This window comes from Pongo pygmaeus, chromosome 1 (assembly GCF_028885625.2).
Source record: "Pongo pygmaeus isolate AG05252 chromosome 1, NHGRI_mPonPyg2-v2.0_pri, whole genome shotgun sequence".
NCBI lineage: Eukaryota > Metazoa > Chordata > Mammalia > Primates > Hominidae > Pongo > Pongo pygmaeus.
In genome coordinates, this window is record NC_072373.2 from 153,365,485 (window position 1) to 153,393,246 (window position 27,762).

General features: G+C 40.0%; 1 long non-coding RNA gene across 1 annotated transcript; it reads left to right on the forward strand.

Annotated features, from left to right (window-relative positions):
- The first annotated feature begins 218 nt into the window (after window positions 1–218).
- LOC129015548 (uncharacterized) lies at window positions 219–27,502 on the forward strand. The gene is made up of 3 exons (XR_008494618.1): window positions 219–501; window positions 27,233–27,357; window positions 27,458–27,502. It is a non-coding gene; the product is annotated as an uncharacterized LOC129015548 (long non-coding RNA).
- The last annotated feature ends 260 nt before the right edge of the window (window positions 27,503–27,762 follow it).

Sequence of the window (27,762 nt, forward strand, 5' to 3'; positions counted from 1 at the left end):
TCATTCTCATAAGGGAAAGAGAGACATTTTAGAAAAGATCTATTGTGTGAACTTGAAAACAAGATGTAGGGTCAGAAATGCTGTGGTGGCAGGTCCGTGGAGGAAGTAGCCACCAAATAATAGCCTTGATTGCAAGCCAGTGTTAATTAGGCTTGTGGGGCCCTCAACGAGCAAAGAAGATTGAGCTCTAACCATCAGTTCCCACATGAAGGTTTATTGTAATATGAAAAAGTTATTTAAATTTCATTTCACGTTGTCCTTTTGAATCCTCGCATTAATAAAATCGGTTTCAGTGGAAATATCAGCAGCAAGAAATATAAAATACTAACAGCAAGATTTTTTTTTTTAATGCCCATAAGAAGAAGCTTGGAAATTGACACTCGGTTGCCAGGCACGTTTTACAGCTTTGCTGTTTACCATGGACCAGAGATAATTTTCCTTATGGAGAATTTACGAGTTTCCAGATGCATTATGCTGAAGATAGCCAGGATCCAGCACAAGGCAAGTACCTGTTCCGTGCTTGATTGAACCAATGAGAAAAACCATGAAAGCGAAAGGGAGTCTGTCCCAACAAGGTGGAGGGGTAAGATATTTTGGTAAAAGAGAATGAGAGAGGACCATTTCTCCTTGGCTTATTCTCACTATACCCTAAACTTCCAGTTGTTAATATTCATGAACATTATTAGTTTAATGTCTGTCTCCCCTGATAAACCAAAAAGCTCCATGAAATTGGAGCTGTATCAGTGAATCTTTACCTAAGTGTAGCAGTTAAGAATTTGGCTCTGGAGCTAGGATTACTGTGTTCAAATCTCAGCTTCACTATCTATTAGCTTTGTAACCTTGGGAAAGTTAAGCCTCTTGAGCCATATAACAAGGATGATAGTAATATCTACCTCACGGGGCTATTAGAAAAACTGTGTGATTTAATATTTGTGAGAAGAGTGTCTGATGCCTATATAAACTATATAAACTTCTGTTGCTGTTATTATTCTTCACAGCTGTATCCTCAAAGCTTAATATAGTGCTTATGTAGAGGAGCTGGGAATAAAAGGAATCAATTAATAAATAAGAGAAACAAAAATTGTATTTCTCTTTTTTCTTAGAAGGAAAAAGATTTTTTTCTTAAGTCAGTAAGTCCACGTTTACCAAAATATCTTCATTTTGTCTCAAATGCTAGAATAAAATCAAAATATGGATACACCCAAAGTGGTGAGCTGATATTTTTTGTTTATGTGTCTACACCTCTAATTACTCTAATAATGTATGTAACCTCTTTTTCATGATTGTTTACAAAACAATCATGTCTGTGAAAAGGCAATGCACATCCACCCTTGAATATACTCTGGTTCTTCCTCGATGTGCTTTAGCTGTACCTCCAAATAGAATCAAAGGTAACCCACTGGGAATTCTGTAGAACAAAGAACTTCCTTGTTTAGAACTTCCTTTGAAGCCAATTTATTATTCTTGCTGTGAATTTTAACGTTTCCATTCTTTCTCTCTTTCCTTAAAGTTACATTCCAAAACATCTGTGATGGAGGGTGTATCTGATCAAGGAAGGAATAATTTTTTGATGGTAGTTGGTACAGATGGCTGAGTGTGTTTACTCAGATAAGTGGCACCATCCTTTAGTGATTCATTTAGTTTAAGATGAGGCTGACACATTTGGAACACTCTAATATTTCTCTGGTCTTTCAGAATGGGTCCTAACAGCCCCAAATGGCCTTAGTAATCTTTGTTAGGTTTGCATTCAATGAAAATCTTTTTCTAAAACTTGTATTCTCCTGCACTGAGACATCCCAAAGAGATGAAACAATGTCTTCTAGATGTGCTGCCTGATGTTCATCACCTCTCTGGATTCTAAACATTCTTGGTCACCAGTGGCATCCATGTCATCTCCATTGTATGTATTCTGGGGCTATGACTTCTTGACCTCTTGGATGAGTGTTGTCAGATAGACTATGAAAAGAGGTGACTCTGAAAAGTAAGGTCTAATAGTGATACAAAAAAGCAGGAATTGCATACAAAACAAAAATCCAGGTACATCAAATCATTCATGTAAGAGAATAATAGGGTTCATTTCAATAGTTCAATGATTATCAATTTAGTATTTGGCTTATTATTTAAGTGAAGAAAGTCAAACTTTAAATGTGTCTTTTATTAATTTTTTACATTAAACTTTTGTTTTTTTTTTTTGAGACAGAGTCTTGCTCTGTCGCCCAGGCTGGATGGAGTGCAGTGGCACGATCTCGGCTCACTGCAGGCTTCGCCTCTCGGGTTCATGCCATTCTCCTGCCTCAGCCTCCTGAGTAGCTGGGACTACAGGCACCCACCACCATGCCCGGCTAATTTTTGTATTTTTAGTAGAGGCGGGGTTTCATTGTGTTAGCCAGGATGGTCTCGATCTCCTGACCTTGTGATCCTCCCGCCTCAGCCTCCCAAAGTGCTGGGATTACAGGCGTGAGCTGAGCCACTGCGCCCGGCCTACATTAAACTTTTAACTGAGATAATTGTAGACACATGTAATTGTAAGAAATAATACAGAGATCCCATGTATTCTTTCCCCCGTTTCCCCAAATGAGTGTCTTTTAATATTATAGTACAATATTATAACCAGGATATTAATATTGATACAGCAAGACACAGATTCACCATAAAGACCCTCCACTTCTTTTTCATAGACACATTCATTTCCCTCCACCTTCTTTTATCTCTAACCCCTGGTAATCACTAATCTGTTCTCAATTTTTATAATTTTGTCATTTCAAGAGTGCTGTAAAAATAAAATCATACAGTATACCCTTTATTTTTATCTTTAGGAGAAAGAATCCTTTGGTTAATTATGGGGGTAAAAGTTAAGAATTAAGGCCCTTGCCTGGTGCTGCTTGTAACTGGCATGGTGACATCAGGAAAGTCACCTACCCTCATCTGTAAAATGAAAGAGTTGTGTCTGATGACCTCAAAGGTCTTTTCCATTTTGGGATTTAAATGTTATAGCATCTAAATTGCCATAGCAGGACAGAATGGAGGTTTTGGGAATGAGGAGGGTCACTCTCTGGTCTTCTCTCTGAGGATATTTCCTGTAACGTTCTAATCTTTTCTCCTAAACAGTCACTATTGGATCCTCTCCTGCCCTGTGAAATGTCCTTTCATTAGCCTTTATAGAAAGCAGTAGAATGTTCAGGAGTTTTTCTTTGTTACTTCCTAAGTGGGGCTATAGAGGCTTCTCTGAAACTCATTTAAATAGGAAAAGCACAAAACCCTTGTTTGAAACTCCATCTTCTCTTATTCTCAGTGAATCTCACACAAAGGACAGAGTGAACCATCATGCAGGGACATCTTCTTGCAATGAGATGTCCACAGGTCAAGCAGACTTGAGGGCGTAAGCTGGTGAAAGGATAGGTAGCTTGACTACTGTTGGTCCAAATGCAAGTTGTGATGTCAGGGTATAGCATCATACTGGGCAGTTACCTGGGATCCCATGCCCAGAAGTGGTTTAGTAGTCTGCTGTCATTATCCTGACATTTTTAATAATTTTATTTTTGAACTTATATTTCATAAGCCAAGTTCAATGGAATAATAGAGTAGGTGTGAAAGCAGAGGAGATAAAGGCAATGTGTGTTTGCTGCTGTTCCTTGGCACCCCATCCATATATAGCCTTCCTGATGCCCTGTGAGGATAGAATTCTGGTGGATCCACAACATGTGGAAGTTCAGTGAGATTCAAAGCCCATATAATGTTAACTGTAGTACATTTACAACTGAGTAAACAAGGGCACTGACAGCCTTAGAGTCTACACTTTCAATTGTACCCAGAACTTATATTGAATGCAAAAGGAAAGCAATGATGTTCCAATAAATATGAATGACCAAAAAACCTTATGATATTCTTTTTTTTACTTCTGTTACATCCCTGAAACTCAGGCTGGGAATGGTGACATAAAAGGGAAGGTTTCTGTAATTCTCATTCCTTTCAGTTCTTTCTTTACTTGTCAGTAAGTCCAAAAGTGTAATGTATATGTATCAAGAAGTGAAATAAAATTAGTTTGAGTAAGTTTTTTTTGTTTAATTACTATTCTAGTAAGAACAAAATACATACACACATATGAACTATGAAATGAGAATTGTGTAATTTTGGTAATTCTGGATATCAGTTAAATGGTCTGCTATTGCACTTAACACAGGCATTATACAATGAAGATAAATGATAAAATTTATGATAATAATTTAAAATTACAATTTGTCTTTACTTCAAACATTAAATATGAAAGAACAAACTTTATGATGAGCACAGAAAAAGACTACAGAAGAAAGGAAAGAGCTTTATATTTTAGTACCTTTAATAACACTGTTACCCTGTTTTCGTACTAGGGGTTCCAAATTTTCATAGTGCACTGGGCGCCACAAATTATGTGGCCACCCCTAGGTGGTATGAGGGTGCAAGTAGGGAAAAGATTTCTTAGATACACTGATTGAATTTAGGAGTTTAAAGAAAGAAGAAACTAACTTGGCTAACTTAATAAAAAACATTTTTTTTACTTTGTTTTGTTTGGGGAGGATGCAGGGTATTCGTAGAACTGAAGGAAAAGCTGAGAAAATAGATGTAGAAGAGAAAGAAATCAGGAGTTCTAAGGATTCAGGTACAGAAACGAAAGGACAATCATATGGGCATCACACTTTGAGTGAATTTGTTCCAACTGATCAAGTTTGTGCAGCTCCACTTAGCAGTCTCCGTCTGGAAGGAGAGTTGGTCTACCTTGGCTTGCCATTTGGCTAGAGGAATACAGATATCCTGGACTGATAGTACTCTAAGATTGCACGCAATGGGAATTAGTTATTTCCTAAATAGAAATTGGGGTGTTGTACCACAGGAAGAGAGAATGTAGCCTGAGTTACTAAATCAACAAACGCCAATTACATGAGAAAGGCATTCTGAAAAGGGTACTGAGTATGTTTTTTGCCTACTGTACACACGAAAGTCTTGACTTTATGATCAGGTAGTTCTTGGAAAGAAAAAAAAACTTGGAAAGATTATTTTTATTCTCTTATTATTCACGCAAAAATATGTATTGAGAGACTATTACATACTCTATGCTACGTTAAATACGGGTATATTTAACGTATATACCCATTATATATACGTTATATATATATGTATATATATAGTTATATATACGTTATATATGTATATATATAGTTATATATACGTTATATATACGTTATATATATGTATATATACATGTATATATACATATACATGTATATATACATATATAGTCTTCTTAGATGACTAAGAAGACTAGGATGACAGCTAAGGGAAAATTACAGATTGTGGAATAATAATGAACATGCATTTTACGACATACTGACATCTGTACAAATGATACATTGCTGGATTTTGATATGGATGTCCTAACCCTTTTCTCTAAGTAGCAGATGGAAACCTGTAGCCAGTGTTTGCAAGAGCATAGCCTCATTCATTTTCAAATATCACTGTAGTAGACTCTGTTTGGTTTGGTGTTGGTGACTCTTCTTTCAGGTCCTGTCGATACTTTTTCTATATTGCACATCAAAGTATACTGAAGAGAATGGGCTCTTGGAAGCTGACTTGCTGGATTCAAACTACATGCACCATAGCCTTCCTAATCCCTTCTGTAAAATGAAAATAACCCTTGTAACAACCTAGATAGGTGGTCAATAAATGTTAAGCTATTACTACTACTACCATTACTAGCTGAATCTGCTTTATCGGTCACATTCATAAAGTTCTAAGGAACTCTCCATTCTAAGGACTCCCCATTCTCTCATTGTCTACACTTACAGTGCTGTTCATTAGGATTTTCCATAATGATGGAAATATTCTATATCATGCTGTCCAAAGAGTAGCTATTACTTGTGGCTCTAGACTTCTTGAAATGTGGTTAACATGATTAAGGAACTGAATTTTTAATTTTATCTTAATTAGTTGAAATTTAAATTTAAATAGCCACATGTGGCTAGTGGCTACCACACTAGAGAGATGCAAGTTCAGAAAAAGAAACTTTGATTAGATAAAGGAAAACATAGAATATTTGAGTTACACACAGTGAAACTTCTCTGATAGGGATGTAACTGGATTGGAAGAGACAAGAGAGTTAAAAGGCTGTCTTTTCCCTCTCTTCTTCTCTTTTCCTCTCTTTCATTGTTCTTTCCATATCATATAGCTTTGATGTTGGAGGACATCTGGGTTATTAGACTCATCATCATTTGGAAGTCCGAGGAGTCAAAGGGGGCCCCAAAGTGAAGATAGGAGGGAGTGGACCCTCAACAACGAGCCTTGACTTCAGCCTGAAAAATTATTCTTGCAATTTTCATACATACCAGCTATGTTCACTAGGACAGAAAACTTGAGAGAGCAAGAAGGAGGTGAAGCCTCGCTAGTGACTAAGAGTTTGCATTTTCTGAGGTGTCTCTTGGGCGTCTATGCATCAGAAGCCTCGTTCCAAGCTAGGATTCAGGGACTTCAGATTTTGTCTACAAAACTTTAGAAAAGACTACAAGTGTTTTAAAATTTCTTTTTATGGTCCTACTTGGAATTCCTTTAGGTACTGTCTTCAGAAATAATATTGCCAAGGTTTCTTCCTGCAAAAGATTTTGCAAAATGCTGGTCTCTTGGTTCCTGTTAAGATCATATGTGAAGATAATATCAAGAAATGAGCCTATTTATCTTCAGCATCTACTTGAAGATGAGTGACATGTTCCTTAGACTGTTGGAATATCCACACTACCTTGAGAAGAATTAGAATTGGTGTAGCAGAAATGCAAAGAAGAAAAAGACTCAAATTGAGGTTTTCTGATTTCCAAAATAGTCTGTTGGGGTCTGCAGCAGAAATAAATTTTAAGAGGAAAAGCTTTTTTGTTAGAAGAGACTAATTAAGAGAGGAAAGGCTTTGAGAATCCCAAGGTCAGCCCTAGAGCACAGTGGACCTAAAGATTATGTCAGAATAACCTGCTGGAAAGGGAAGCAAAAAGATCAGATGATCTTGCTCCTAGGGGACTGGAATGAGGGTCAGTGAGACCTGGAGGGGAGTAGAAAATGGAATGGAATTTGGGCATAGAGAAGTAGCTGGAGAAGGGGTCCCCTTAAAGGAGCCACAGGTAGAGGAATAAAGTCAGCAACAAACGATCACTGATTCCCAGTGCAGTGCAGAGGGGCCTCCTGGAAGTCAGATCAATTCTCCGGACCACCCAGCAACATCCGAGGAAGCACTGCCCAGTATCTGGGCTAGGAAGTCACATTAGCCCTTTTGTGTGCCTGGTGGGATCCTTTTGGTGATGGCTTCTAGCCCACCTGTCATTGGCGGGTTGTCCGTCAGAAGTGTGGCTTTGCTGAGCTCCATTTGAACTGTCTTAAATGGGCATTCTCCAATGTTCAACCCTTCTGGGACACTCACAAGCTCTCTTAATCAAACAATGAAAGCCTATGATGCTGATAGGCACATGGGCAATGTGGAGGGAAACATGGGTAGGGTGGCATTTTGGAGAAATGCATTCCAGGTATGTAGGAAGTGCTTCATTGTCTCACTTGGTTTGGAACTGAAACTCTGTCTCTTTATAGTCCGGATGCTTTAGGCCCTCTTTCTGTGTTTTGTCTTCCTAGTTATGCTGCAGCATAGGAGACATCATTTTAAACTTTCCTGGTGGAAAAGTAGCTTTTTAATTTTCTTTCTTTTGGGCAGAAACATGAGTTCCATGTATTAGTATTAGGCATTCACCTCTGGTTGCAATAATCAAGAGGATATTCCTAAGCTGCAGCACCAATACTGGGCATCTTGACAGCACACTAAAGTAAATGTAATCACATCCACCAAGCATATATTCAGTGCCAATTCTAAGCCAAGAATCAGGGTAGTTACTGGTGATACAAAGTTGAACAAGATATGATTATAGGTGCTCACAATCCAAATACAGCTTAGTTCTGTGTAATTCATTAAAGATGACGTTGTTCATCTAATATATACCTGTTGCAGTGTGGGGTGGCTGGTAGGCATGGAGATATACCAATAAGTGAGTTTGGCATTTTTCTTTTTCTTCTTGGCTGCAAACTGTCACTGACTCATTTAATAGTGACTAATAGAGCTCTTAAAGAGGTTAAAGAAGGTATTTGGTCGTTCTGCCCATCAGCCTCTTTTTTTTTTTTTTTTTTTTTTAACCAGTTCCCACCTTTGTTGCTCAAACTTCTCAGCCCCAAAACCCTTTCCCACTCCCTTGGCTGACTCAGTGTTCCACCTCCCTGGCTCCAGGAAAGGCTCCTATGTGCTCCAAAGCTGAATTCTTATTGTCATGGTTGTTCTCATTTAGCTCTCGGAGACAGCTGCTTGAGGGTGGCTGAGTGGGTAGCTGGAGGCTGTCCAGCTCCATTTGGCTTGTGCTAATAATTTAGAAGGTTTTGTATCTTTCATTTGTTTCCCATTCTGGACTGAAAAAAATGGAAATTCGTCTGCTGAGTGGGTGGAAAGGTAGTGGGTGGGCAGGGCTGAAAGAATGGGACCGGGTGCATCATTCCTGCCACCTGTTAGGCTGAGAAATTCAGTTCCTTTCTGTTTTGTGCTTTATCTCACCATCTGCCAAGCTATATTAGTCAGGTCTCTTTGGTTACAAGTAACGGGAACAAATTTGACCTCACTTAAATAAAATAGGTATTTCTTTTAAGAATACACGGAACCTTCATAGAACCTGAGGACAGGAACACAGGTAGATTTCAGGAAGGATTTGGAATATCACCTGGAAAGGCTTTGAGTCTCTCCTGTTTTCATCTCTTATCTTCTCATGATTCACTGGTCCTCTCTCTCTCTTTTTCTCTCCTCTGCAGACCGTCTTTCTAGCTTTTTTTTTTTTTCCCCAAAAAGTAGAATGTGGCCACCCCACAGTGCCTGAATTCAGATGTTACAATTCTATTCAGCTGCAGAGACTAATACTTCTCAGTTTCAGTTTCTCATCTGCATCTGATTGGTAAGCTTTGATTTGGTGCTCATGTCTGGTCCAATCAAATGCAATTGAAGAGGTGAAAACACAAAGTATAACTTGATGGAAAGACCCACTTCTGCAGACCAAGAGATAATTCCCAAATAAGGGGGGACAAATGGGAGGTAGGTAAATTTACCAGGTACTACTATCCACAGCAATGTGCTGTTGTATACCCTTCTTTTTTTCTCCTAGATTCCTCTAGTTAATTATTTACATGCTTTTGTCATAAGGAAGGTATGTTCGCTGTAATTCTTTAAGGCTACCTATCTGCACCCAGGCCAGATTCATATGGTGGCAAGCGCTGAGATTACAGTGGCTGTGAATCTCCATATATTAACATCTTGGTCTCTGAATTCCTTGAATAGAGGGTTTGTAATTAAATATGTTGGGACCTAGTAACATCTGAGTATCTCTGCCAACTTAACTGTTGGGTATCCAATGACAAGAATAAAGAAGCAAAAACAACCCTTTGGATTTCTGTAGCATTCAGTTTTCCTCGTCCACACCAAGGAAGAGAGATGATGATATTTGGAAGGTTAGATTACTTAAGTTAAAGTCCTGATGCTGCTGATCACCCACTGGATAATGCAATCAAAACCCGTGTCCTCTCAGTTGCTCACACCCAGGTAGTGATAAATAAAGTAGTCCTCATTAGTTAATTCAAGGATTTGTTGAATGCCTACTGTTATCAGCACTGTGCTCCCCTGTAATACAGCGGCCCTGCCCTCATATGTTTCATAGTGTAATGTGAAGACATACAGGAAAAAATATCTATTTTAATTATTATAAAATATATATTTTATAACTACTATGAAGTATTTTGGACTTAAAAAGAGCTATAAAGACTAATAGAGGATATACTTGTGTATTCACAATCAGCTGTAGAAATAAAATATTCCTGTGGCAGTTGAAACCCTTGTTAACCCTTTCCTGAATACAGATTCCTCCTTTAACCCTGAAATAATTATTTCCCTTAATTTGCCATTTATCATTACCATGCATTTCTTTATATATTTACATCATGAGTTGAATTGTGTGCCCCCAAAAATGTTTAAGTCCTAACCCTGGTACCTGTGAACTTGACCTTATTTGGAAACAGCATGCATGCAAACGGTCTGGTTAAGAAGAGATCATTAAGGTGGGCCCTAACCCAGTATGACTGTGTTGTTATAAATCAGGAAAATTTGGATATAGTGACAGACATGCACACAGGGAGAATGCCAGGTGAACATGAAAGAAGGTGTAGGATGATGCATCTAGAAACCAAGGAACACCAAAGATTGCCAACAAACCACCCAAAGCTAGGAGAGAGGTCTTGAACAGACCCTTCCCTCAAAGCCCTCAGAAGGAGCCAATGCTGCCGACACCTTGATCTCAGATTTCTATCCTACAAAACAGTGAGATAATAAATGTCTGCTGTTGAAGCTACCCAGTTTGTGGTACTTTGTCACAGCAGCCCCAGCAAACTAACACAACTTATTATACCTGTATGTGTTCCTAAATTAATCATAATCTTGTTTACACATGTTAAAGCTTTATATTGTTATACCACACTGCAAGTAGTCTTCCATGACTTAAACTTTTCTCTGAGAATGATGTTTATGAGATTCATCCTTTGGTACACGTAGCTTTAATAATTCCCTTTTCATTGCTGGGTAATAGTCCATTTTATGGATAAACTTTACTTAACACAATTTAAATACCCATTTTCCTTATAATGGACATTACAAACAATACTATTATTCACATTCTCATCAATATCTCCTTGCACACATTTGCAGTAAATTTTTAGAAGTTTATACCTAGGAACTGAATTCCTGTATTATTACGTGTTTAAGTTTTCACTACCACCAGCAATGTTAAACAGTTCATGCTGCTACACAACCTCATCAACAAATAATACCATCTGGCTTTTAAATTGTTTCCAATCTGGCCAGTGGGTGCAGAACAGATATTTAATGTTGTGAAGTGTTCTATGAACAAGTAAATACAGTATGCTATGGGAATGTGTAAAGAAAGTCCAAACTAGTCTGGGAGGTGTGGTAGAGAGGGATCTCTTGTGGAAGTAATACCTAAGCTGAGTCTTGAGGCATACATAGGCATTAGCCAGGTGAAGGGAGGTGGGAAGGGTGGTAGGGCTAAAGGGAGCAGCTTGATGGAAAGTGTAGAAGTGGGAATACACGTGGCACAGGTGGGTACGAGGACAGAGTGTCTCCACTAGTGCCAATATAGCTCTCCATTGATTTAGGTGGACCTACTTTCTCAAGGGGCAGGAACAAGCAAAACCCCTTTATGAGCTCTGCAGTGACTCCTATTCCTTCTAAGTCTAGGGCATATGCCTTGAAAGTTGAATGAAAATATTTTTTTTCTCAATAAGAATTTAGATTAGTGTTCAAAAATGGGCCAGTTGACTGGCTTATGTCCTCAACTGTATTTTGTTTGAATGCCACAGTTATTTTTTATATTTTATGCCTTTATTACTAAATAGTATTTAATGAATTCCATTCCCAACATTCTCTACTGTCTTATACCGAGACCATTAACTCATTTCTTATCTCCCAGATCTCCGAGGTCATTTAAGTTTGAGACCCCTAGCTAAATTTACTGTAGTGGTGTGCATAGGTAATCAGGAGGAACAATTAATCCACCCTTGGGATAAATTGCCTAATTAAGATGTTCTTGTTGAAGTCACTGGCAGGACTACAGCTCTAGTGGTGAGCTACAGAAAAAAAAATCTCAACTGGAGGATCCAGGACCACCCTTGCCTATGAGATTGTACCCCATTTCTCCCCTGGCAAGTAGAGAGGCTTGGGAGGCTTATCTGTCTTACACATGCAGTTGCATCTTAAGATGGCAGGAATCCAATTTGGAAAATGGTGTATGAGGTGGGGATAGGGAGAATCTGGGAGTGGGAAGGGGAGAAATTTTCCTAGAAAAGATAGAGATTTCTACAGAGAGACTTTAGACAGAGGCCCTTTGGTGGAGAAAGTTTGCTACATGATGGTTGGGAACGCTGGTAAACAGTGGGGAAAATACCCATGAGGGATACCTTCCTTTTGAGGCTCAGAAAAGTCCAATTTAGTAGAACTTCCTATTGTTTTCTAGATTTGTAACTCTTTTCTCATATTGCCCAAACCCTTCTGTTATCAATCTGTCTGATATAGCCTGGTGAATTCAGGGAGACTGAGAGGTTAGGCAGCAGGGAGAGGGCACTGTCCTAGTTCATCTTGTAAAATATATCAGGTCCATTCACTAGGCTATGGCTTGGACTTATGATATCAGTATTGGTTTAGGAGAAATGTCTATGGAGAATCCCCAAAGGGCCAGAACCAGTTTATGATTCTGAAAGAATCATAAACTCAAATAATATAGGTTACTCTTACATTGGTTCTTAGTCTTGGTTGCAACTTTAAAGACCATGTTGTAGCCCAGACCAATTATGAACCAAAATTTCTGAAGACAGAGGATCCAGGCAGCAGTATTTTAAAAATACTTCCCAGGTGATAGCAATGTTCAGCCAAGATTTAGAACCACTTGGTTGAGAATATTGCCTTCTGAAAGAGTCCAGAGGTGTCCATAGCATGCCTGGCTCACATTTAGTCTCAATAGCGAAATAGAGTGTATTTGAATTGAAATTCATCATCTTGGTACATCTATACTGTTGTTAAAATGGTTTATTAGTGGAAACAAAAATTGGGTAGCATTGGGGTAGGACAGAAAGAAATGCAATTAGAAAGAAAATGCTTTGATTTTTTTCTGTTTTCTTGTGAACATTTTGCAAAATATTGCAAATTTTGCTGAAACAAGGTTGGATTCCACCATATTTTATCTCTTGCAGCAATTCTAATGCCTAGCATCAAATGCTGTCCTGCATCACCCTGTGGTTCATAGATCCCAAAGAGGTTGCATATTCCATCTCAGAAATTCATTCCTCATTGAACTTAAAACATGTTTAGACTCTCAGGGCATTTAGATGGGACTGCTTAGAGAAAGCCCTGGAGGGAGCCTGCCATAGTGATGCGGCTTTAAACAATACTCTAGACCACTTGGAGAGAATCACTAATCACTCTCTGGTGTTTTGTTTTCTTTTTAGATCTTCAAACTTTCTGCAGTCCTTTGGTTTGGTTTCTAAGGCAGAATTTATGATATGTTGCTGACTGAAGAACAACAGAATTTTATACAATAGTCTTTATGGGTTTCAGTTTCTCACCAGGAGAACAAAGTAATATTTCCCCACAATTTTCCCCAATGTGTTTCATGCTTATTTTATTCCATGCCCTCACTTAAGATGGAATGGAGAGGGGAGGCAGGTAAACATATAGACCCCTCTCATAGACGGTCTTAAAAGCAGATGTTTTACTTTTTTCTATCTAAATAAGGAGGCAGAAACTTCAGCTATGTTTCTGTGTGTATTTGCATGTACACGTGTGTGTGTGTGCATATGTGTGCACTTGAGTCCCTTGGAGTGTGGGAAAAGGGAAGAATAGGGATCTTCTTGCATGGCTTCAAATAATGACCAAATGGGAGCTCAGGCTTATGCTACAGACACTACTGGCTTGGGTTTCATGACACGTTGCATTGGAATATCAATCTCTGATCCTCCTGCTCAGCTAATCGTTTAACCTGGTTAGCAGTTGTTTCATGTGGATATGTTGGGGATTTAGAGGATGGAATTGAATGCCCTGGAAGTTTACTTTCAAAGCCTCATTTTTAACCAGAGGATGCCGATTGCTTTCTATAGGAGATCATATCCCTCTTTATGTATACCTGGAAGAGCCCATTTGAGTGGGTTTTCTTTAAAAAAAAAAAAACAGGAGCCAAGATGGCCGAATGGGAACAGCTCCGGTCTACAGCTCCCAGCGCGAGCGACGCAGAAGACGGGTGATTTCTGCATTTCCATCTGAGGTACCGTGTTCATCTCACTAGGGAGTGCCAGACAGTGGGCGCAGGTCAGTGGGTGAGTGCACCGTGCGCCAGCCAAAGCAGGGGCGAGGCATTGCCTCACTCGGGAAGTGCAAGGGGTCAGGGAGTTCCCTTTCCAGGGGTGACAGACGGCACCTGGAAAATCGGGCCACTCCCACCCGAATACTGTGCTTTTCCGACGGGCTTAGGAAACGGTGCCCCAGGAGAGTATAGCCCGCACCTGGCTCAGAGGGTCCTACGCCCACGGAGTCTCGCTGATTGCTAGCACAGCAGTCTGAGATCAAACAGCAAGTTGGCAGCGAGGCTGGGGGAGGGGCGCCCGCCATTGCCCAGGCTCGCTTAGGTAAACAAAGCAGCCTGGAAGCTTGAACTGGGTGGAGCCCACCACAGCTCAAGGAGGCCTGCCTGCCTCTGTAGGCTCCACCTCTGGGGGCAGGGCACAGACAAACAAAAAGACAGTAGTAACCTCTGCAGACTTAAATGTCCCTGTCTGACAGCTTTGAGGAGAGCAGTGGTTCTCCCAGCACGCAACTAGAGATCTGAGAACGGGCTGACTGCCTCCTCAAGTGGGTCCCTGACCCCTGACCCCCGAGCAGCCTAACTGGGAGGCACCCCCCAGCAGGGGCAGACTGACACCTCACAGGGCCGGCCAGGTACTCCAACAGACCTGCAGCTGAGGGTCCTGTCTGTTAGAAGGAAAACTAACAGAAAGGACATCCACACCAAAAACCCATCTGTACATCACCATCATCAAAGACCAAAAGTAGATAAAACCACAAAGATGGGGAAAAAACAGAGCAGAAAAACTGGAAACTCTAAAAAGCAGAGTACCTCTCCTCCTCCAAAGGAACGCAGTTCCTCACCAGCAATGGAAAAAAGCTGGACAGAGAATGACTTTGACGAGCTGAGAGAAGAAGGCTTCAGACGATCAAATTACTCCGAGCTACGGGAGGATATTCAAACCAAAGGCAAAGAAGTTGAAAACTTTGAAAAAAATTTAGAAGAATGTATAAGTAGAATAACCAATACAGAGAAGTGCTTAAAGGAGCTGATGGAGCTGAAAACCAAGGCTCGAGAACTACGTGAAGAATGCAGAAGCCTCAGGAGCCGATGCGATCAAATGGAAGAAAGGGTATCAGCCCTGGAAGATGAAATGAATGAAATGAAGCGAGAAGGAAAGTTTAGAGAAAAAAGAATAAAAAGAAATGAGCAAAGCCTCCAAGAAATGTGGGACTATGTGAAAAGACCAAATCTACGTCTGATTGGTGTACCTGAAAGTGACGGGGAGAATGGAAACAAGTTGGAAAACACTCTGCAGGATATTATCCAGGAGAACTTCCCCAATCTAGCAAGGCAGGCCAACGTTCAGATTCAGGAAATACAGAGAACGCCACAAAGATACTCCTCGAGAAGAGCAACTCCAAGACACATAATTGTCAGATTCACCAAAGTTGAAATGAAGGAAAAAATGTTAAGGGCAGCCAGAGAGAAAGGTCGGGTTACCATCAAAGGGAAGCCCATCAGACTAACAGCGGATCTCTCGGCAGAAACCCTACAAGCCAGAAGAGAGTGGGGGCCAATATTCAACATTCTTAAAGAAAAGAATTTTCAACCCAGAATTTCATATCCTGCCAAACTAAGCTTCATAAGTCAAGGAGAAATAAAATACTTTACAGACAAGCAAATGCTGAGAGATTTTGTCACCACCAGGCCTGCCCTAAAAGAGCTCCTGAAGGAAGCACTAAACATGGAAAGGCACAACCGGTACCAGCCACTGCAAAATCATACCGAAATGTAAAGACCATCGAGACTAGGAAGAGACTGCATCAACTAATGAGCAAAATAACCAGCTAATATCATAATGACAGGATCAGATTCACACATAACAATATTAACTTTAAATGTAAATGGACTAAATGCTCCAATTAAAAGACACAGACTGGCAAATTGGATAAAGACTCAAGACCCATCAGTGTGCTGTATTCAGGAAACCCATCTCACGTGCAGAGACACACATAGGCTCAAAATAAAAGGATGGAGGAAGATCTACCAAGCAAATGGAAAACAAAAAAAGGCAGGGGTTGCAATCCTAGTCTCTGATAAAACAGACTTTAAACCAACAAAGATCAAAAGAGACAAAGAAGGCCATTACATAATGGTAAAGGGATTAATTCAACAAGAAGAGCTAAGTATCCTAAATGCATATGCACCCAATACAGGAGCACCCAGATTCATAAAGCAAGTCCTGAGTGACCTACAAAGAGACTTAGACTCCCACACATTAATAATGGGAGACTTTAACACCCCACTGTCAACATTAGACAGATCAACGAAACAGAAAATCAACAAGGATACCCAGGAATTGAACTCAGCTCTGCACCAAGCAGACCTAATAGACATCTACAGAACTCTCCACCCCAAATCAACAGAATATACATTTTTTTTCAGCACCACACCACACCTATTCCAAAATTGACCATATACTTGGAAGTAAAGCTCTCCTCAATAAATGTAAAAGAAGAGAAATTATAACAAACTATCTCTCAGATCACAGTGCAATCAAGCTAGAACTCAGGATTAAGAATCTCACTCAAAACCGCTCAACTACGTGGAAACTGAACAACCTGCTCCTGAATGACTACTGGGTACATAACGAAATGAAGGCAGAAATAAAGATGTTCTTTCAAACCAACGAGAACCAAGACACAACATACCAGAATCTCTGGGATGCATTCAAAGCAGTGTATAGAGGGAAATTTATAGCACTAAATGCCCACAAGAGAAAGCAGGAAAGATCCAAAATTGACACCCTAACATCACAATTAAAAGAACTAGAAAAGCAAGAGCAAACACATTCAAAAGCTAGCAGAAGGCAAGAAATAACTAAAGTCAGAGTGGAACTGAAGGAAATAGAGACACAAAAAACCCTTCAAAAAATAAATGAATCCAGGAGCTGGTTTTTTGAAAGGATCAACAAAATTGATAGACCGCTAGCAAGAGTAATAAAGAAAAAAAGAAGAATCAAATAGATGCAATAAAAAATGATAAAGGGGGTATCACCACCGATCCCACAGAAATACAAACTACCATCAGAGAATATTACAAACACCTCTACGCAAATAAACTAGAAAATCTAGAAGAAATGGATAAATTCCTCAACACATACACCCTCCCAAGACTAAACCAGGAAGAAGTTGAATCTCTGAATAGACCAATAACAGGAGCTGAAATTGTGGCAATAATCAATAGCTTACCAACCAAAAAAAGTCCAGGACCAGATGGGTTCACAGCCGAATTCTACCAGAGGTACAAGGAGGAGCTGGTACCATTCCTTCTGAAACTATTCCAATCAATAGAAAAAGAGGGAATCCTCCCTAACTCATTTTATGAGGCCAGCATCATCCTGATACCAAAGCCTGGCAGAGACACAACAAAAAAAGAGAATTTTAGACCAATATCCTTGATGAACATTGATGCAAAAATCCTCAATAAAATACTGGCAAACCGAATCCAGCAGCACATCAAAAAGCTTATCCACCATGATCAAGTGGGCTTCATCCCTGGGATGCAAGGCTGGTTCAATATATGAAAATCAATAAATGTAATCCAGCATATAAACAGAACTAAAGTCAAAAACCACATGATTATCTCAATAGATGCAGAAAAGGCCTTTGACAAAATTCAACAACCCTTCATGCTAAAAACTCTCAATAAATTAGGTATTGATGGGTCGTATCTCAAAATAATAAGAGCTATTTATGACAAACCCACAGCCAATATCCTACTGAATGGGCAAAAACTGGAAGCATTCCCTTTGAAAACTGGCACAAGACAGGGATGCCCTCTCTCACCACTTCTATTCAACATAGTGTTGGAAGTTCTGGCCAGGGCAATTAGGCAAGAAAAGGAAATCAAGGGTATTCAATTAGGAAAAGAGGAAGTCAAATTGTCCCTGTTTGCAGATGACATGATAGTATATCTAGAAAACCCCATTGTCTCAGCCCAAAATCTCCTTAAGCTGATAAGCAACTTCAGCAAAGTCTCAGGATACAAAATCAATGTACAAAAATCACAAGCATTCTTATACATCAATAACAGACAAACAGAGAGCCAAATCATGAGTGAACTCCCATTCACAATTGCTTCAAAGAGAATAAAATACCTAGGAATCCAACTTACAAGGGATGTGGAGGACCTCTTCAAGGAGAACTACAAACCACTGCTCAATGAAATAAAAGAGGATACAAACAAATGGAAGAACATTCCATGCTCATGGGTAGGAAGAATCAATATCATGAAAATGGCCATCCTTCCCAAGGTAATTTACAGATTCAATGCCATCCCCATCAAGTTACCAATGACTTTCTTCACAGAATTGGAAAAAACTACTTTAAAGTTCATATGGAACCAAAAAAGAGCTCGCATTGCCAAGTCAATCCTAAGCCAAAAGAACAAAGCTGGAGGCATCACGCTACCTGACTTCAAACTATACTACAAGGCTACAGTAACCAAAACAGCATGGTACTGGTACCAAAACAGAGATATAGATCAATGGAACAGAACAGAGCCGTCAGAAATAATGCCACATATCTACAACTATCTGATCTTTGACAAACCTGACAAAAACAAGAAATGGGGAAAGGATTCCCTATTTAATAAATGGTGCTGGGAAAACTGGCTAGCCATATGTAGAAAGCTGAAACTGGATCCCTTCCTTACACCTTATACAAAAATCAATTCAAGATGGATTAAAGACTTAAATGTTAGACCTAAAACCATAAAAACCCTAGAAGAAAACCTAGGCAATACCATTCAGGACATAGGCATGGGCAAGGACTTCATGTCTAAAACACCAAAAGCAATGGCAACAAAAGCCAAAATTGACAAATGGGATCTAATTAAACTAAAGAGCTTCTGCACAGCAAAGGAAACTACCATCAGAGTGAACAGGCAACCTACAAAATGGGAGAAAATTTTCGCAACCTACTCATCTGACAAAGGGCTAATATCCAGAATCTACAATGAACTCCAACAAATTTACAAGAAAAAAACAAACAACCCCATCAAAAAGTGGGCGAAGGACATGAACAGACACTTCTCAAAAGAAGACATTTATGCAGCCAAAAAACACATGAAAAAATGCTCACCATCACTGGCCATCAGAGAAATGCAAATCAAAACCACAATGAGATACCATCTCACACCAGTTAGAATGGCAATCATTCAAAAGTCAGGAAACAACAGGTGCTGGAGAGGATGTGGAGAAATAGGAACACTTTTACACTGTTGGTGGGACTGTAAACTAGTTCAACCCTTGTGGAAGTCAGTGTGGCAATTCCTCAGGGATCTAGAACTAGAAATTCCATTTGACCCAGCCATCCCATTACTGGGTATATACCCAAAGGACTATAAATCATGCTGCTATAAAGACACATGCACACGTATGTTTATTGCGGCATTATTCACAATAGCAAAGACTTGGAACCAACCCAAATGTCCAACAACGATAGACTGGATTAAGAAAATGTGGCACATATACACCATGGAATACTATGCAGCCATAAAAAAGGATGAGTTCATGTCCTTTGTAGGGACATGGATGAAATTGGAAATCGTCATTCTCAGTAAACTATCGCAAGAACAAAAAACCAAACACTGCGTATTCTCACTCATAGGTGGGAATTGAACAATGAGAACACACAGACACAGGAAGGGGAACATCATACTTCGGGGACTGTTGTGGGGTGGGGGGAGGGGGGAGGGATAGCATTGGGAGATATACCTAATGCTAGATGACGAGTTGGTGGGTGCAGCGCACCAGCATGGCACATGTATACATATGTAACTTACCTGCACGTTGCGCTCATGTACCATAGAGCCTAAAGTATAATAATAATAATAAGAAGAAGAAGAAGAAGAAAAAAAAACAAAAACAGATTTTGTATGCATCTCCCATCTCTTTTAAAATGATTTATTCAATATTTGTTTTCCATCAACATTCGGGTATCACTTCCCACATCTTCACATGCCTAAGGCGAGTTTGCTTTCCAATTAAATGCCTCTGGTTGGCTGTCCTCTTCTCTGCACTAAAATTGTTCATTTTCCCCTTCCATATCAGGCCTAAGGAAGACTCCACAGGTATTGTCATAGTTAGCATATTTTTCTATCAGGTCTGAATGAAGACGGTGCCTCTGCAGTGTCTGAGATGAGTCTATGGGCCAAATCTATAATGAGCCTGTTGAGACAAATAGGCTAGCAATTGTTCTAGCCAGGCCAAAGGAGACAAGCAAAATGCCAATTGCAGACCCGGTGGTGAAGCAGGCTGCAGAGGGCAGAAAGTACCGGATTAATGAAATCACAGGCACTCAGCTTGCACCCGGAACTAAAGCAGCTTTGGGAAAGGCATACGGCAAAAAATACGCCAAAGTTAATCGCAAAGTCAGGCGTCCAATGAAACAGCATCTGCTTGACAAGGAAAGCACATCAGCCGCTGCACAGTGACTTTTCTCCTGCTCCGTCAAGCAGGGGGATGTGCAGAGTGGGATTAGCAGGGCATCAACCCACAGCGCGGCAGCTGCCCGGGTGGCAGCAGAGCTCTGGCCCGCGTGTGGCCGATGCATTTGCCCAGGGCAGCCACCTGTGAATTTGACTATCGGCAGCAGCGAGGGCAGCTCCAGAGCTCGCCCCACACTCACTTTCCTTCCCACTCATGAAACAGCCACGCCATGCATGCTCTATTGTTTCCTAACAATTCTTCCTGCGCTGCCAGTTAACAGCAATAGTCTGTGCGCTCAAGTGCATGACCTCATTTAAAGAGCTTTGGCAGAATGTCAGCGTCATGTTTTTCCCCTCCTCGCTTAATGATGGCGTTCCTTTTTGCCACTTAATTTTGAGTCTGTTATAATTGCAGTGAAGAGCTTCTATTCAGGACTTTGTAACACTCCCACTCTTCTTCCAAAGAGGCAAGAAGAGGTGAGAGGGTTATGGGCTGTCATAGACTTGCTGGCTTGCCTGAAATTTATTTTCGCTGTTGTTATAGACAATGATCAGGGTTTAAGTCTTGGGCTGCTCTCTGATAGGGCTGTTTGAAATCTGTTTGCATTTTCTGAGGGTTATTTCATGGAACACTAGAGGGATGTAAATGAGTGTCACTTATGGAAATAGATTCCCTGGTCACCTAAACTTGAGAAACACTGGGTTTTCTAATTGTATAAAGTATCAGTATTGTAAGTGGCTCAATATTTTTAAGATGCTGATGTGCCTTTTTGGTGTGGATAGTGAATAGAATCGGCAAAATTTTGCAAACTTTTTGGCCTTAGAATCCTTTTTTCCATTCTTTTGAATTTTTGAAAATATTTTTTTAAAAATTCTTTCAAAAATTTGAAATAATTTCTGTTATGGGTTGAATTGTGTCTCCTAAAATTCGTATACTGAAGACCTAATCCCCAGTACCTCATAATGTGACCTTCTTTAAAAATAGGATCATTGCAGATGTAGATAGTCTGGATGAGGTCATACCGGAGTAGGCTGAACCCCTAATCCAGATGACTGGTATCCTTAGAGAAGGGGAAAATTTGGACACAGAGACAAATGCACACAGAAGAAGAATGCCATATGGAGATTGGAGTTATGCTTCCACAGGCCAAGAAACTCCTGGAAGCTGCCAGAGAGGACTGAACAGATCCTTCAGAGGGAGCATGGCCATAATGACACACTGACCTTAGACTTCTAGCCTCCAGAACTGTGACCCAATAAATATCTGTAGTTTGAGCCACTCAGTTTGTGGTACTTTGTTATGGCAGCCCTGGCAACTAATGCACTATGTAATGGAATACTGTTTTGAGGAACTTTGAGAAATTCTGCTTAAAAGGCTTACCACAATAACAGATAAAATGGTCTGAGAATACATTTGCAGAAGTCTGAGATTTTAAGAAGTTTTAGGCTCAATTTAGGATCTTCTGTATATTTGCAGGCAGAGTAAATTCTGACTATATTGATGTTATTTCACATTTAAAAGAAAAATATTGGGCCAACTATGTGAGATATTATGGAAAGCAGATGGACAGACTGGCTTCTTCCATCCTCAAATGTTCAAATTATAAACCTAGTTTCATTACTTAAGCCGATACGATCTTTCTGCCTTGCCTGAATAACTGCTGTAGCCTTTAATTAGATAGGTTGATGAAAGTGTTCCAGGAGTTACACTAGCCTGTCTGAATTGTATTCTTTTATCCCACTTGGTTGGATTAAAATGGATGGATTAAAATTGGATACAATTCATGACTGCACATGAACTAGTAATGCAGCTATTTTATTGAGAGAATTTCTAAGGATGAATACTGATGCCCAAATTTAAGGGATTCATAGGGTAGTAAATATTAAAAAATAATTTGAAGGTGACATAGGTTTGCAAACTTTTTCTTTTGTCAAATAAGTATATTAAAACAACAATTGACAAAATGAACAAGAATCAACAACCACCATGTGCTAGTGACATTGTTTAAACCTTTTAATTGTACCAAGTAAGAATATTAAAACAACCAACAACAAAACATACCAAAAAACAAAATCACCTCTATAACAACCATGAATTAGTGATATTACATATAAAAGTAAAGGATATTTCTAAAACCAAAAAGGTAGAAAGAACAACATGTCATAATGATACCAATGGGTTATGTGTTTTGAGTGTTATGTGCCAGGCATGTTCCAAATGCTTTATACGCGTAAACTCTATTAATCCTCACAAAAAGACTAAAAGGTTGAAACTAACACCTTAATTTTATACGAGAGGAAATTGGGCACTGAGTTGAGAAGTTGACTAGGGTCATCTGCTGATAGATGGTAAGGCTGGGAATTGAGTCCGCAAGACAGGCTCTGGAATGTATGATATTGTGATCTTGAGCATCATATGATCTAGCATCTCCAATAAGATGATTCTTTCCAAAAAAGAAAACTCAGCAAACATACTCAGATGTTTCTGGGGGTGAGGGCATGTGGATATTTTTATTTTTATTTTTTCTCATTTTGCTGCAGATCTGTGATAACATCATCACAGAGCAGTCTGGACTGGAATTTAGGAAGCCCTAGACTGCAGCTGCAGGCTGCATCCCAGCAAGGGATCCAGAATGTAAATGTCCTGTGCTGTTTATGGGGGGAAATCGTAAGACAGATAAAGGAAATAGCTCATTTTTCTTTAATAAGCCATCTATGTTTTGTGGTAGGGCTTGAGCAATCTTCTAAAAGGTGAGTGCAAATCAATCATTTCAGCTGACATTTTCAAAATACTTCAGGGTGGCAGAAAGTTAATGTATCAAATGCCATTAAAGGTTTAAAACAACCAAACCAAAATAAATATACTTTAAACTTAACCTCAAAACTTGGGGTGTGATTCAGGGTTCAGCTTGGAGTGTGTATGTTTGTATGTGTGTGTGTGTGTGTGTGTGTGTGTGTGCATGCTTGCATGTGGTATGAGATGATTTGGATTCCATTGCCAGGGATGTATATGAAAGCACACCACACAAACTACTCAAAAAAGAATAGCATTAAGTACATAAGCGATATTCTATACCTGGAAATTATCACATAAATGTAACCTTTGCAAGGGAAAACCTTTGCAGCAATTTAGCGAAAGGAGCACATGCTCTAGGGTCAGGTAAACAGAGTTCAAATCCCAGCTCTTATTCTTCCTTGCTGAGTGATCTTGGAGAAGTCACTTTTGTAGTTCATTCAGGATGCTATAACAAAATACCATAAATTGGGTGGCTTATAACCAACAGACATTTATTTCTTATGGTTCTGGAGGCTGGGAAGTTCAAGATCAATGTACCATCAGATTCAGTGTCTGGTGAGGGCTTGTTCTTCACAGATAGTGCCTTCTCACTGTGTTGCTACATGGTAGAAAGGGCAAGGCAGTCCTCCGGGGTCTTTTCTAAGGGCACCAATCCCATTTATGAGGGCTTTACCTCCATGACTCAATCAACTCTAAAAGGCCTAATCTCTTAAAACCTAATGGGGATTAGGTTTCAACACATGGATTTTGGGAGGACACAGACATTCAGATGACAGGAGTCACTTAGCTGTCCTATCTCATTTGTAAAATAAGAACAATAGCCTATCTTATAGTTTTTTTTTTTTTTTGTGAGGATTAGGCTAATTTATGTGTAATGATTAGCAGTAGTGTTGCTCAAAAGCTAATTTTATATTATTTATTTATTTATTGACTTTCGTATTGAGAAAGAGTTTCTCTCTGTCACCCAGGCTGGAGTGCAGGGGTGCAGTCTCAGCTCACTGCAACATCTGTCTCCCCAGGCTCAAGCAATCCTCCTACCTCAGCCTCCTAAGCAGCTGGGACTACAGGCACATGCCACAACACCAGGCTAATTTTTATATTTTTTGTAGAGACAGGGTTCACCATGTTGCTCAGACTGGTCTTGAATTCCTGGACTCAAGTGATCCACCTGGATTGGCCTCCCAAAATGGTGGGATTACAGGTGTAACCCACCTTGCCTGACCACTAGTTTTATTTTTTAATACATATTTATACAGTGTTCATTAACAGACCCTATTCTAAGTGATTTATAAATATTCATAATAACTCTGTGAGGGTACGTATGAGTATTATTTCCATTTTACGGTTGAGAAAAATGAGACATAGAGGTTGAATAACTTGTTTAAGATCACAGAGCTGGTAACTGTCAGAGGAGGGGTTCAAACCAAAGCAGTCTGGTGCCAGAGACAATGTTCTTAGTCACTACTCTATAGCATCCTGATAACTGAAATTGAAATATGTTCCATTTTAAATATTTGTAAGTCAAGCATACGTGGCAGATGATTTACCAGAACCTCAGACACAAAGGAAATAGTTGGATATAGACAACTTGTATATGAATTGAATTAGCTGTGAATATGCAATGTTAAATGCATAGAGATTGTACAGTGTGGATTTTCCTCTTAACCACCAATTTCCTTTCACTGGGGGTTGACACTTGTGTGTGGCCATCAGCTTCCTCAATGATTCTTATTTCTCTCTTGTCTCTTCCCATTTGCCTTCTGGTGTCCTCTCTGGCCTGACCCACCTCCCTCTGCTCCCCAGGGTCCTGAACCGACCCTCACTGGATGCAGAGCCTGTCAAGCTGTCTTGCAGGCTTTCTGTCTTTGTACATGTCTTAGGTGTGGGCGGCCACTCTCCCAACCCTTTCCTGGTTCCAGGCCACTTGCTCTCCTTGTATCTTTTCTCCACCCTTCCTAGGCTCCCACATGTATCCAATTCTCACACTCTTAGCACAGGAGTTTACCTATCCTCTCTCAACCCTGCAATCTGATCAAGCACCTGCCGTTTCTCATTTCCTTCATTGACACATATCTGGAAGGAGAATTTGTACTAGCCATCTCTCCTTTCTCTTGTGCAATCCGCTTCTCAACTCCTGCAGTCTATTTGGCTTCCTTCCACAACACTTGACTGAATTACTCTCGAGGTGGTCATCAATGCTCTGTTAATTGTTAAATCCAATAGCATCTTCTCAGTCATTACACTTGACCTCTCAGCGAGACCCTGCATGGGTTGGCCTGGGGCCAAATCTCTTGCCTCATTTCCTGTTACATCCCCCTTGCTTCCACACCACAGCTAGAGTGGCATACTACTGTTCTGCAAACGGCAGTCTATCTCACAGCCTTGGCATGTGTTAGTGCCTTTGCCCCTAGATCATGATTCTCCAGACATTTGCATGGCTCTCTCTGTCTTCATTCTGATATCTGAGCATGTCACTTCTTAGCAAAGCCATCCCTGAACACTGTTATCTAAAGTGCACCCCCTTTGCCCATCTCATTGCCATCACTTTTGATCCTCTTACCTGCTTTAGGTTTTTCTCAGAGCATGTATCACTACCTACCTGTTCTTTTTCTGCATATCTAAATTCTAGCATGTCTCCTTCAGAAGAAATCCATTTTTCTTTTTGCCATGCTTGAGGCCAGGCCTCAGCATCTCACACCTGGACTATTTCAACTGTGCCTTCAGTGTGCTGTCAGACGCTTACCCCTGAGCTATACTCACTCCTACCAGCGCACTGCATGGTTTCCCTGCCTCCAGCTTCTCTTACCTCCAATTCAATACAGCTACATAAATTGCTGCCAGATTTCTTTTTCTAAAATGGAAATTTGATCAGCATTTTCCTCCTTCAAGAATCTTGGTGCATCCCCACTGCCTTGAAATTAAAATCCAAACACACTAGTATGATCGATGAACCCTCATGGTGATCTTAAGGCCTTTTGAATCAGCTCTGAGAGAGCAAAGGATTTAATGTGAGCTGCAGCATCAAAGCTGGTGCCTTTCTGTCTTGACAGCAAGGAGAATACCAAGGTGTTGGCATGCCTTATACCTCAGCGAGGCTCACGTCAGACAGAAGCAGTCAAGTGTTTCTCAGTACAAGCAGAGGGTGGGGTGAGATAGTTAACCTAAAGAGTTAATCTAACACTGTGTCTACTGGCAAAACGTTATTTCCTCCAAAGATATGGATTTTTTTTCCTGAGGAATGTTAATGAATATAATGAGTATTTTTTTAAGTGTTCTTCTTCATAGGAGATAATAATACTTACCACTCAATATATAATAGGTATTCTAAGACTTTATATATATTAATTCATTTAATCATTAAACAGCATTAGAAGATACTGTGATTATCCCCATTTTGCAGATGAAGAAACTGAGGCACAGAGGTTAAATAGCTTTCTGAAGGTTTTACAGGTAGAGGTAGGTCTGGAATTAAAATTCAGGTAATGTGACTTCAGTATTAGTAAGGAAGTTAGGGGAACCACAGTTTTCACTGAGAAGGAGATGAGATTGGAATGCGGGGGCTATATTTTGTTTTTCTTTCTCTGGGGCTCTCAATAACCAGGCTGAAGAGAATGCCATGAGTAACTGAGGCAAGAAGATACTGCAGGAAATTTTATGAGGGGGAGTTGGGTGACTAAATGGAGATATGAAGGGGTGATGTGTAGAAGAGAGGGTAAGGGAAGGGGAGAGAGAGAGGCAGAAACACATAGAGATAGAAAGAGATAGAGGGAGAGGGAGAGAGGGACAGAGAGAGAGATATCAGAAATGAGAGTTTGGTCAGGTAGAAGCGGACACACCAAGTGGCCCTGAAGAAGGGCTGATTTAATCTCTCTTGTGTGTCTTAGTGGTAAAGGAGCTACAGAGATACTGGTCTTTTGAATGAACTAAGCTTGGATATGGAGAAATGTATGATCTAGAGGCGCTCAGATGAACCTGAGCTCCAGAGGCAATAGTACTAAATTTGTTATTGCCCCAGGTTGGTGTCCCACTACAAAGCAAGGGCCTGCCACAACCAGACGCATGTTTCAATGACATTGAAAGACTCACCTTGGACTTATCGCCGACTTGTCAAACAGAACTCCGATATCTGAGTTTGTCAAGGTGCTACTCTTTGACTCAGATGACCTTCTTTCTCCCTTCCTTTTCCTTCTACTCTGGTCACTCCCTTCAATTCCTTCCCCTCTCTATGTTTGTCTCATAGATCTCAAAGGGCGTGAAGTGTATTTGTATTATCATATAAAGCACGTGAAATTATGGTTTTCTCTGTGAATTTTTCTAAGAGCATACTTTGAATTCTATTGTTGGTATTTCCAGTGAGAAGCATAGAGCACATGGTAGGTGCTTAATAAATGTTTGATGAATACATAAATGAATAAATACCTGTAAAACATTTAATGGCACAACAGCTGTTGCTTCTGTCACTTCTCCTGCGTCTCAGTGGAATTCTTTTTTGCATTTGAACACTATTCCCACTGAGAAGTAAACAACCTCCTTTTTGCCTTGCCT